At 46.2% G+C, this 12,809-nt stretch overlaps 1 protein-coding gene across 2 annotated transcripts in view; it reads right to left on the bottom strand.

The window, feature by feature from the left end:
- SPDL1 (spindle apparatus coiled-coil protein 1) overlaps positions 1-12,334 on the bottom strand; it is a 739,625-nt gene extending 727,291 nt beyond the window's left edge. Inside the window, exon 1 of one of the 2 annotated variants that reach the window (XM_069654308.1) lies at positions 12,232-12,334. The gene's annotated coding sequence lies outside the window, so the exon portion shown is untranslated. The remainder of the gene's footprint in view (positions 1-12,231) is intronic. The other variant, XM_069654305.1, reaches the window with a different exon arrangement.
- Positions 12,335-12,809: the final 475 nt, after the last annotated feature.

The raw sequence follows: 12,809 nt of genomic DNA, 5'->3' as shown, positions 1-12,809 counted from the left end.
AAAGCTCCCTTCCCCACCACTACAACATGCTTACCCTGTGGGGAAACAGGACACATAGCTAGATTTTGTCCCACAAACAAGTCGGACGAACCAATATCAGCAGAACCCTGGGAAGATGGAAAGGAAGACTTGGAGCTGGAGCCTGATAATCAGAAATATATTATTGCAGATTCCAACAGTTTAAGACTCATGAAAGCATACTTGCGAATTGAGTAAAGTCTAACATGCTCATAGATGCAGGAAGTAAACAAACTGCAGTGCGGGCAGATTTACTATATCCAGAAGACCTACAAGGTAGTCAGCCTGTAAAAATAGCATGTGTCCACGGAGATGTGGAAGCCTATCCAAAGGTATCTTTAGCCTTGGAGGAAAGAAATCAACAGATATCATTAAGATCTGCACTAGTGCCAGGTCTACCCGAAGAAGTCATAATAGGCACTGACTTTCCAACTGATTTTAAAACCAACTAAAGTTCAAAACATCAAGGCTCCCTTCTCCTCGTTAAAGTTTTGGAAAGCGCCCATCAACCTGTCCTACATCCCAATATGGAATTGGGGAAATGACAGATCTCAGAAAATATAGAGAACTGTATTCCCTACTTCAACAACAAGATCCAAAAAGGATTGGCCAAATGAAGAAGGGGAAGCCACTGGAAAGGTATGTGACAAATTGAGGGAATTCGTCCCTTCTCCTCAAGCAGGAGTTCCCCCCGCCCCCTGTGAGGCCATGGAGCTGAGCACGCTCTACAACACCCTCCTTAAGGGTAGAGGCAAGGGGGACCTCATAGGGAGAGACTCCCTGTGTGAGGACAAGGACTACCGTTCTTGTGAGGAACTCCCTAAGGATCCCTCAGACATATTCTACAAATGTCTACTTGAGGAAAGAGCAAGAATATGTCATTGAAAAACAGAAACTGTACCTATCCCTTTAACACGGAAAACATCATATTATTGGGACGAGGAAAATAAGAAGGAGAATGAAAACCTGAAGGAAGCTGAGAGAGAGCGAGACAAGCTAGGGAAGTCCTGCGGCTACATCAGAACTCAAAGAGGAGGAGACGGTAAACTCCAGGAAGCCTGCAAAGTTTGAATAAGCTGGGGAGCCAAAGCTTAAGAGCTGGATGCATTGCGTCCGTTAAGCAAAGAAGCGCGAGCAGCTACAAGTGGTGGAGTGACCACAGAGAAACTGTGACGGCCCGGAGGTCCTTACAACAACACCGAGACCAGGACGTGGACGAAGCAATGTGACATCCCAGTATATGGAATACCGGAAAGCCATCCAAAACAAAGAGATGAAGGATGAGAAACCAAACTAAGAAATGAAGTTGGGCAGGCAAAGACGAGAGCCAGACCTGAACGAAGAAAAATCTGAGTGACGTATTCCCCCGGGGTTGTCAGGTAACGGGGAAAGCGGGAGACCTGGGTAAGGGATGGCAGATTATTACATGCGTGTTCCTACTCGTCTCAGTGATGACAAAGAAGCGATAAGAGAAGTGAAACAGAATTATAAACATGTTCATACTTGTCGTTCTAATAAAGAAGTGATAAGAGAAGTGAAGGAGAATCATTAAAAGTATGTTCCGACTAGGAAATCGAAGGAGCTATATGGTTCCACATCTTCTGCATACGCAAGAGGAGTACTGGTCTGGACAGTCCCCACAGTCCCCTTTCAGGTGCTAGAATTAAAAAAAGACGATGCAGGAAGGATGGTTGTGATGCACAGCCTACTGGAAAACAGAGAAATATGCTTAATAAACACATGCACCCCAAATCATGATGCAACTACATTCTTCAATTCCCTATACCCCAGACTGACCACACACATATAGGCAACCAGGGTGTGGGGAAGTGACTTTAATTGTATCCTTAACCCCAGATTAGATAGGCTGGATGAGAAGCACCAAGAAACCGGCGCTGCCAGACAAAATATTAGGTGCCCTCTTGAGTGACCTGCAGTTAGTACACGTATAGAGAGAGACACATGGGGAGACACGGGGATACTCGCACTACTCAGCACCACATAGAATGCATACCAGAATAGATTATATTTTCACAGGCATTGAAACGCTGGGTCAGTTTGAGGAAACTCAATACAAGGCCATGGTCCTCTCGGACCACGCTCCACTGACAACATATTGGAAAACAGACACCCATAGGGACCCGATACCAACCTGGAGAATGCGGGCTGAAGCCCTAGGTGATGACGTCTTCAAAAACCAACTTGAAGACACGATAACAGAATATTTTTACACTAACTTGGGCACTGGAGCAAAAATAGGGACATTGTGGGAAGCCTTCAACGTGGTCATGAGAGGTGCAGTGATAGGAAAAATGGGCGGCCTCAGGGCAGATCTCCAGAGGACCCTGGACAGCATGGAGAGAGACATAGCACAGGATCAAAATGTATTTGCAGGGATCGATGCGAGCGAGGCAAGACTGATAGAACTGCGTCAAAAATGCATAGCAGAGTGGGAAAGATTAGGAAGAATGTATTACACGAAGTACACCCAGATATGCACAGGGAAGGACACCAAACAGGGAGATTGCTAGCATGGCTATGTAGAAGCGAAGAACCTAGGGAAATGATCAATACCATAGCACAGGAGGATGGGACAGTGGTTAAAACGCAGAGGGAAATGAATAAAGTATTTGCCAGATTCTATAAAATCCTTATACTCAAGGGACACTGACATGAACGATACTGACATCGAAGACGCCTTGCACCAGACAGACCTGCCACAGTTAGAAAGGGAGCAAGCAGCTGCACTGGATGCACCACTGACACTGGATGAAATTATGATAGTGATGGTTGACCTCCCAACCGCCAAAACACCAGGACTGGACGGCTTCCCTGGCGAATTTGGCAAGACTTACGCAGAGGCATTAGCGCCTAGACTATTAGAGGCATACACAGATGCATACGAAGCAGGAACATTGCCCAGTAGCCTCAGGGACTCCACAATAGTACCTATACTGAAACCAGGGAAGCCCCTGCAAATCTGTGGATGCTACAGACCGCTCTCTAGGATGAATTAGGACCGCAAAATATTGGCGTCTGTACTGGCAAGCAGATTCAGGACAGTGACAGGGGGCCTGATTCACAAGGACCAGACTGAATAAGTCCTGGGGCGCAGTACCTCATGGAATCTGCGAACATTACGTCACGTAATAGATGGCACAAACCACTGGGAGATAGGCTGTGCAGCGGCCTCCCTGGCTGCAGTTAAGGCCTTTGACTCGGTCCGGTGGGACTGGCTCATGAGGGCTTTTGAGCGATTTGGGGTGTCGGCAAGGCCTACATGAGGTGGGTGAAACTGATTTATATGGTGCCTAACGCGAGGGTGAGGACACGGAATCAAATATCAGAGGTGTGGGAGGTACAGAGGGGCAGCAACAGGGATGCCCACTGTTGCCAATGTTATATATCCTAGCACTGGAGCCATTGGCGGCCTTCCTTAGAACAGAGTACGCGGATGCGGGGATAGAATCTCTCTATATGCGGATGACGTATTACTGTATGTCAACCAGCCCGAGGGCAGCCTCGGCTCAGGTCAACTGAAGGGACAGTGAGAGAAAGAGAAGTGAATGATAATCATTATAACGGCGTTCATACTCAGCACAGTTTAAGTAAAAAGAAAGTTAGTAAGAAGGAGGAGGGGGTTATAATAGAAAATTGGAAGAGAAGGATAAACTGAAAAATATGTTCAAAGAAAGATATGATATAGAGGAAAAGAGGATGAACTGCATAAGGAGGAAACTAATTTGGTTTTCCCCTTCTGCCTTCCCAGACTTGGGCCTTGCCCTTCTACTGCCTGGAGTGCACCTTTCCACCATCTGCACCCACGAGGCTCCTCCACCTTCCAAGATGGCCGACCGCTACGCCAACATTAGCCCATCCGGCCCCATGGCACCACGAGCCATCTGATTGGCCCCTCGCCCCTACATCTAAGCCAACCACGAGCCGGCAGGCTTGGAGCTGGCCCACCACGAAGGCCTGTCTGAAGCCTGTCTACGCCGTCGAGCCTAGGGCCACGACCCCTGGCCCCCCAGTACCATCCCTCCATCTTACAGTGACCTGAACTGCTCCCGGCCATCACGGACCCGGTGCACATGCACCTACTAACACTGTCCACATTGCACCATTGTGCCCACGAACTGCCATATAATGTATCAATGCACAACCTGTATCTACTCAACCACCTACCAACCACTATCCCTGTGCAACCTTTATCAATATCCACGGTGTCAGGTTCCTGTACTGCACTAGCATAAGTATCCAGCCCACACCTGTGTCACATTAGCAACTTGCTCTTAACTGGCTTTGCTGTTGTCTGATTGAAATTTCCCATTTTTATACTTATTAGCAAATTTGAATCTAGCCTATGCCTATCCTGCTGTTGCCTGATTGAAATTGCCTATTTGTATACTTATTAGCAAATTTGAATTTAGCCTATGCCTATCCTGCTGTTGCCTGATTGAAATTGCCTATTTTTATACTTATTAGCATATTTGAATTTAGCCTTTGCCTATCCTGCTGTTGCCTGACTGAAATTGCCTATTCTTATACTTATTAGCAAATTTGAATTTAGCCTATGCCTATCCTGCTGCTGCCTGATTGAAATTGCCCCCAACCTAGCAGCCGAGCTGACGCTACACTCCTTACTATGCTCCCTTGGCTCATTCTCACCATGTTCCCTTTTTGTGTTATGGATAACAACACACAATGTAGCAGCAACAGCTACATACCATACAATAGCGGATTAGCTAAACTCGGCTGCCCAAGACACCACCCCATCCCCTGCCACACACCCTTCCTGCCTACCTTACCACCATTCCCATAGACTCACCAATACCACATTGCAACTGTCAGCGACCAACCAGCTAACACCATACCCAACATCACCAACCCTACTAAAAAAGACTACACTGTCACCAACCCTCCCAAGCCACAAGGATACCACCCCACTACTAACCCTTCCTTCTCTGCGCGCAACAGCAGACTTGGCCTTAGACTCCACACCACTACTTGGAAGGTGCCCATAATGCCCATGACTAACGCCACCAATAAGAAGAGCGCTAATGCCACTAACATGCATCTCTAAAAGGAGCACTACTCAATGTTAGATCCCTAGTTGCTCACCCCACCGAAATCGCCGACTTTATCCTCTCAGCAGACCTCGACTTCCTCGCTACCACAGAGACATGGTTACATGAAGCAGCAGGACCCTACCTAACTCTTGCCATTCCTGACAAATACTCCATCCTCAGAGCCGACAGACCCAATGCTCGCGGAGGAGGTGTAGCATTCATATACAAATCCTCACTCGACCTTAGATCCATTACATCCCTCCCACTAAAATCATGCGAGCACCTTACCATTAAAATACAAACCACACCAAAGAGTTCAATCACTATGCAACTTATATACAGACCCCCAGGCCCTACAGGTACTTTCAAAGAAGACATTACCTCTCTCATTGCCGAGAACTCTAAGCCCCACTCCCAAAACATCATTCTAGGAGACTTTAATCTAGGGTATAACGACCCTAACGACACCCCTGCCGCCTCCCTAGCTAACGCCTTATCTGAGTATGACTTTACTCAAATCATCACTCTACCCACCCATCAGAAAGGCAGAACTATTGATTGGGTCGAAGCCCATAACTGCAATATCACTTGCAAAACCCCACAACCTCCGGCATGGACTGACCATTCCCTCATACCTTTCGACATCAACAACCCCAACCCCAAGGAGAGCCCCCACGGACCAGCCTGCCCGACTAGAAACAAGCGCAATATTATGGCGGAGACCCTGACACCACTGGTCCTCCCTCTCCTAAACACGATCCCAGCCACTGCTGACCTTAACCTCCTGGTTAACACCTACAATGACGCCATGACTATGGCCATCAACGCTGTGCCCCACTAAAGCTACGCAGAGGTAAACCCAGAGCTCACCTGAACTCTTGGCACACACCTGAACTCAAAATACTCCGAAAACAGAAGGCTAAATTGGAAACCCTATGGAAAACAACTCCCTTGGCTGACAACAAAACCAATCTCATGACCGTCTCCTCCCACTACAAAAAAGAGATAATATTCACCAAAAAGGAAGCCTACAATGTTAGAATCAACAATGCACAATCTTCCGCCAAAGAGCTCTTCACCATTTTGAAGGAGCTAGAAAACCCCAACCCACCGACCGACACCTGCGTGAAGGACAAGCCATGGTGCATTAGCATCCAAAATGCCCTGGCCAACAAAATGACTGGGCTTCAAACTAAAATTGAGGCCAAAAGACTTCAACTCTCCAACAATAACGTTTCAACCTCTAACACACCCACCCCTACCAATTCTACACCCGGCTTCACGTTCAAAATGGTCACTATACCCAAAGTCCAAAAAATTATAGCATCCCTTAAACCCTCCAACTGCAAAGGGGACAGCTGCCCCGCCCAGATCATCAAAGATGCTGCGAGGGACCTATCCCCCTTCATCTCCAAACTCATAAACCTATCCTTCTCATCCAATTCGGTACCTAACAACTTCAAACAGTCATGGGTTCTCCCTCTTCTAAAAAAACAATCCCTTGACCCTGCCATCCCCACCAACTACAGGCCAATCACCACAGTCCCCTTCCTCCTAAAAATCCTCAACAGAGTCGCCTATGTGCAAATTCAAGATTACCTAGAGTCTAATCAATTGCTAGTCCTGCGTCAATCTGGCTTTCGACCTCAACATGGTACAGAAACTGCCCTTGTTGAACTTAAAAGTCAGATTGATGACATCAAGGACAAAAATAAAGCAGCTATCCTACTCCTTCTAGACCTCTCAGCAGCCTTCGACTTGGTTGACCACCAAATACTTTGCAACCACCTCTCAGCTGCTGCCCACTTCTCCCCTTCTGTTGTCATGTGGATACAGTCCTTCTTAGCCAACAGGACCATGAGAGTCTTCTCATCTACGGCTCCCGCAGACCCCATCCCCATTACCTGCGGTGTCCCACAAGGATCTTGTGTCTCCCCCACCCTCTATAACATATTTACAAAGCCTCTCTTTGATAAACTGGACCATCTGGATCTACCAATAACCTACTTAAACTTAGTCCTGACTACTCCAAGTTCATCATCGATGGTAACATCATCCCAGTTGTTAAAAACGTGGAAACTTTAGGTTTTTACCTCGATGCAAACACCAACCTCTGTAAACAAGTCAACATGGCCGCCTCAGCCACCGCCTACACTGGGAAACTAATTAGGTCCTGCAGACCCTTCCTATCCACAAATAGCTGCCTCACACTGGCCAGGGCCCTTATACAATCGAAGCTTGACTACTGTAATAGCCTCTACCTAGGAGCGAACCAAGTCATAATAAATAAACTAAAGGTTCTCCAAAACAACGCGCTGCGAGCAGCACTTAACATCCCGAGGCGTGAGCACATCTCCCACATAAGAATTTCCTGCAAATGGCTACCAATTCAACAAAAAATTGATTTACAAACCCTCTGCCTCAGCTACAAAGCCCTAAACCACCTAGCCCCCCCCCTATCTCACTAACAAACTCACCTTGAAGCAGAGCACCAGAATTACTAGATCGTCCAACACTCTCTGCCTCAATGTGCCCAGATATACCTCTAAAAGAGCCGGTGGCTCAAGTTTCACGGTCCTTGCCCCTCAACTTTGGAACACACTACCGCTGAACATCAAATCGACCAAATCCTTCCAACAGTTCAGGAAATTAGTTATTAGTTGGCTATTGGATAAAACCATTCCCAAGACAGACTAAGCACTGCACCAATTGTATATTGTGTACAGACCATATATAGGTTCAACCGCTTGCTTTAAATATCACTGTTTGTATATTGTATACTACCCCTTCTTTTGTTAACTGCTTAACCTGTATATATTGTACTGCTGTAACCTGTTCACGGCAAGCGCCCTTTTACTCCTGGGTCCGGAGCGCTATATAAAATAAACAAACAAACAAAAACAAACTGTCTATTTCAGAGAAGGACGCACATTGAACACACAAACAAAACGGGCTCATAGTCCGCTTGCATGAAGTGACTGCGTTTTACCAGCCCAGTGCCTCTTTTTTAATGTGTTTATTATCAGCTTCTGACTGGCTCCAGCCAAACCTAAAGAAGTCTCTGCCCACAAGATATGACCAGCTAATTTCCCATTGTAAATGTGTCAGTCACTTGTCAGCAACAAGTATATGGTGCATTTCCCAGAGCCTCTCTCCCCACTCTCCAGCCTTCTAGGCAAAGGTATCACGGTGATGGGGACTGACCATGTTTGGGGACATTCAGGGGGGCACTCAGGTTGTGAGCAGTCAGAATGAGAAGTGTTTCCATAGAAATACACATGCAGGAAATTATCAGACTCCATGCGGGCTGGCCTGAAGGGGGTGAAGCCAAACGAAGATAGGAACACTGAGAGAGTCATTCCCCAGAGATAAGAGAAGCAGACACAAGCGTGGACTGGCCTATAAGTTACTCTGAAGATTTCCCAGTTAGCATCTGCACCCTCGGCCTATTTTGTGTGGTAATCTATTTTTTATGTCCACATTTTCTCATAAGAAAATGGTTGAGCTTGCTGAAAATATATAATATGGGGCCACTTTGAAAATTATTTCCAGGGCCTCTTTTGGTTCCCAGTCCGCCCCATGGCAGACGGCAGAGAGGCAGGGACTACAGGGCAGCTCCATTTGACATCAAAATGGATGCAGCAGTCCTTAAGCCTTCAATCAGCCAATCAAACAATTTGCGAATACAGCAAACAATGAAAGCCACCACACATGACAGTAACTGCCAGGGGTTGACAAGGCAAGAGGTTTACTGGGGCAATTAAAAGTGCCAAAACAGTAGATAAGGATGCAAAAAGTGGCAGATGATGGGGGATAAGGAAGGTATTGGAGGGCTGGTGCGTGTATAATGAGAGCTAAAGGGAGTGAGGAGCCTGAGCAGGACAGTTCAGCAATCAGGAGACTGACTAAGAGCCTGCTGGGGACTGTTGATCACATACGGACGGGTCAGGAGAGCCTGGAGGAGAGAAGAGAGGATCACTAGTCTGATTGTGGATATCCTGGGGTGAGCTGGAGAAATATATGAGGATCACACAGAACTTGAAGTGGGCTCTAGACCAAAGAGGCGTCCCTTGGCTGATGGGTAAGAATACATTCAATCTGGAAAGCACTCCAGTGGGGAGAAGGGGAGTTGAGGGGGAGTGACATTCCTGTGGATAATCAGTTTGGGTATCTCACGTTTTTGCATATTGCATGGAAAGCAGTGCTAAGCTTACAGTCCAGAAGCCATATCTGGAGTCCATGAACAATATGAGAAACAGCCGCGGAAGAATGCTGGGGCCCTTGCATTCCCTGTGACTGTGAGTGGTCAGGAGATAGCCAGCATGGGGCTGTAACACTGGAAGTGTGGATTGTGTAGAAAAAGGAACTGGACTTTTGGACTGGGACCCCGGGTCCCCTTTAGATTACCCCCCACACATCTCCTTTTGTTACTCCTCCATCATGGTCCATTAGACAAAGCTATATCCTTCTTATGTTTCATTGATATTCCCATAGTACCTGCTGGAGTTCATCCAACCCCAACATTCTCAGCCGAAAAGAGGTGACACCCTCCCAGAACACAGGCACCTAAGTCCTGCCATGGGCATGCAAAGTCCATCCAGAGAATATGATACATTGTACATGCCCTACACTGCTCTTCTGTTTCTTTCCCTCCCCTTTGACCACAGTATCAAAAGATAGCCAATAAGGCCATCCATTTTATTGTCCCTCATTTGCGTCCCATGGGCATTCATCCAACCCTTGTCATGTGTGTAAAACCATGCTAATCGAACTTCACCCTTTGTGAGTCCAGTTAGTTAGTTCCCATCCTGACACATGGCACAGGCAACGTTTTCAGAGACTTGCTACATCAGAAAACCAGAAACATATCAAGGTTAAGACACGCCTTCATTGTAACCAAGTAAGCTTCTATTCTGCCTATGAGACAGAATCCACATTACTGCCTGCCTCAAATAACAAGAGCCCACCTCTCTCTGCGCATCCCCCTTGATATGCCTGACACTTTGGATACAATTGTTCACACCATATTCTCTCACCTGTAGAGCTAATGTATCAACTTGGGCACTAAAATGGCTTCCTGCATTTTAACCTGAAAGCTCTAACGATCGAAATGCGCACCTTCTCATCTTCTGCTACGTCCCCACTTGGGAGTACCTCAGGGATTTCCCCTTTCCATCCACCTACTTCTTAAGGCATACCTCTGCATTCTTCTCCACCTAATTACCACCCTTTCCTTAACTTTGAAATCATCTGTCAGTGCAACAAAACTGTGTGGGCCGATTTCCACAAAACACTGCATTCTCTGTGCTCCTAGAAGCCATCCGCATTGTATGCCAGAGAGCCCTCTCCAATTAAACCAAATCAAAGCAGGTTTTCACCATGGACACATCCTCGTTTTTTTGCCCATTTCTCTGACTTCATGAACCCTCCTGATCTTTTGCTCAGAAAATCCCAAGTTCCTCTTGTACTCCAAACGTACACTTTGTTTGCATCTAAGTAGGGTCTCCAAATCTCTTCTTGCGCTGCATGCCACATCCCTCTCCCTCCAGAGCCCCATGTGATCTTCCAGTAGTAGTGGGGTCATGTATGAGCTCCTGACTTGTCCGTGCAAGTGCTCATTGTGCTGGTCTCCATGTTTATGATTTCATTTCAGAACATTTACATCTCACCCTTAATCTCAAGAAATGTGGCCAATTACCTGACACCTTGTAACCCCCCCCCAACTCCCCCACCAACAAATACACAAACACTGGCCCCTTTTGGTAGCAAAATGGAAATTTGAAACTTTAGGTATAGTCCATAAAAACATTCACCAATGAGCCGAACTGTACTTCACCTAAAGAATCTTCAGATACCCCAATCCTGGACGCCATACCTGCATCTTTATTGCTCCAACCAATCCCCTCGACTAGAACCAAAACCTGGACTGGGAGACGTTTTAGTGTCCGGGGTTCCATCCAGGGCAGTGCTCTTCCCTCTCACATCTACCCGCAAGAAGACTTTGCTAGTTTATGGGAACTCCAGAAACGCCAACGTTCATTCACTATAGGAAACGCAATTCTGCATGGGCGTAATTTTAGGGGGGACAGGGGTGTTTGCCCCCCCAACTTTCATGGCACACCATTTTGTCCCCATTCATTTGGCTGGGGCACCTTTTCTTCAGATGTCATGTCCCCCCCAATATTTTCAGAAAAGTTACTCCACTGCAATTCTGGCATAGCCAATGAATGATCAGCGTCAAGAGGCGGTTCAGTCTGCATTAATCTAATGTGTTTTTTTGGGTGCTAATTACAAAATACTCAATTCAAGTGTCGCTAGAGTTCATGATAGCAGTCGCCCCCTGAAGGAAAAGGAGAAAGTAAACATGCACGCACACGCTAAATTGACAGACAACATAAGCCGCTACAAGAAATATTCATAAAAAGCGTCCCCATGTGCAGTTACTGTGCATGCGCGATGCCCCTTGGCGAAACCAATTGCTATAACCTTATAAGAAGATACCAGTCATTTATGTTTACAGCATATGTTTAGTAATTGGCAATGGATGAGAACTGTGGTTCACCGTATTTGAATTCTTTAAAGTAATTCCTAACATTAATTGTAGTGTGCTTAAGTTATGCAATTGTTTAACTATCGATCCATCCTAATGCACAGACTCAACATGTGTTCCAAGGAAAAGTTCACCTTGAAGCACGTTAAATAATATACATTATTGTAATGCGAATTATTGCATTAGAAACAAACCTAAGTAGAAACTTGTCATCAAGTTAAAATCAAAAAGCTGCTCCCTGAAGTCTTCTAATGCAACAGAAATACGAAGGCATGTAACTCAACAAACGTCCCTTTCGTTGTGGCTGGTCTCTTTTCTTAAGCTGAGCAGTCGCCCTCTTTCAGCACCCGTATGTTTTAAGCAGCTTATGCTGTGTGCGCATTTAACATAGAGCACATCTCGTGTGCTGTAAGTACAGAAGAGGACTCTGAGAAGCCGCGGCTGAACCTCTGCACCATCCGACAACAGCACCATTCCCAATATCTCACCGAGTCTCCTAGCACTTCATGTCTCAGATTGCACAATATGTCAGCTGATGCTGAACAAAAAATCAACACTATACATCTCGCGCAGTAACACGGGCAAATCACTCACCGCTTCTAAGTAAGGGCTCCGTCGCGCGGCCCGTTTGCTATGGAAACCGAGAAAGCTCGGGCCTCCGAAGTGATTGCATTAATGCCGAGTACCAAACAATGATGAATGGTGGCACTGTTCAGCACCCTCTGACGAGCGGAAGGCGGGGTTTAGGCTCTCACTAATGATTGGGGATTTGAATAAGCGCCCACAGTCTCGCATATGGTTCACTCAGAAACTGGGACGTACCTTTAAAGTTTCCTTTCGGTGGCGTTGGGGATTTGAATAAACCCCCACAGTCTCGCATATGGTTCACTCAGAAACTGGGACGTACCTTTAAAGTTCCCTTTGGGTGGCGTGAATGCATGTTGATACAGAAATGCACCCGAAAAGTCTTAAAGACTTAAAAATTACAATTTTTTTAAAAACATTGTTTAATTGTATTACAATTTTTACAAAACCTTTGAAAACAAATATGTGTGATCCATCAACCATTAGTCTTACTATGGCATAGCTTTTGGTGCAAAGAGTCATCTTTGTTTTATCTTTCTGAATGTTCATCATGTTGTTCGAGATTCAAGGATCGGAAGAATAAAGCT

Source organism: Ambystoma mexicanum, chromosome 3q (genome assembly GCF_040938575.1).
Source record: "Ambystoma mexicanum isolate Mex_15411 chromosome 3q, UKY_AmexF1_1, whole genome shotgun sequence".
NCBI classification, from domain to species: domain Eukaryota; kingdom Metazoa; phylum Chordata; class Amphibia; order Caudata; family Ambystomatidae; genus Ambystoma; species Ambystoma mexicanum.
Note: the sequence above shows the minus strand (reverse complement) of the source record. Positions and strands in the feature narration are given on the sequence as shown.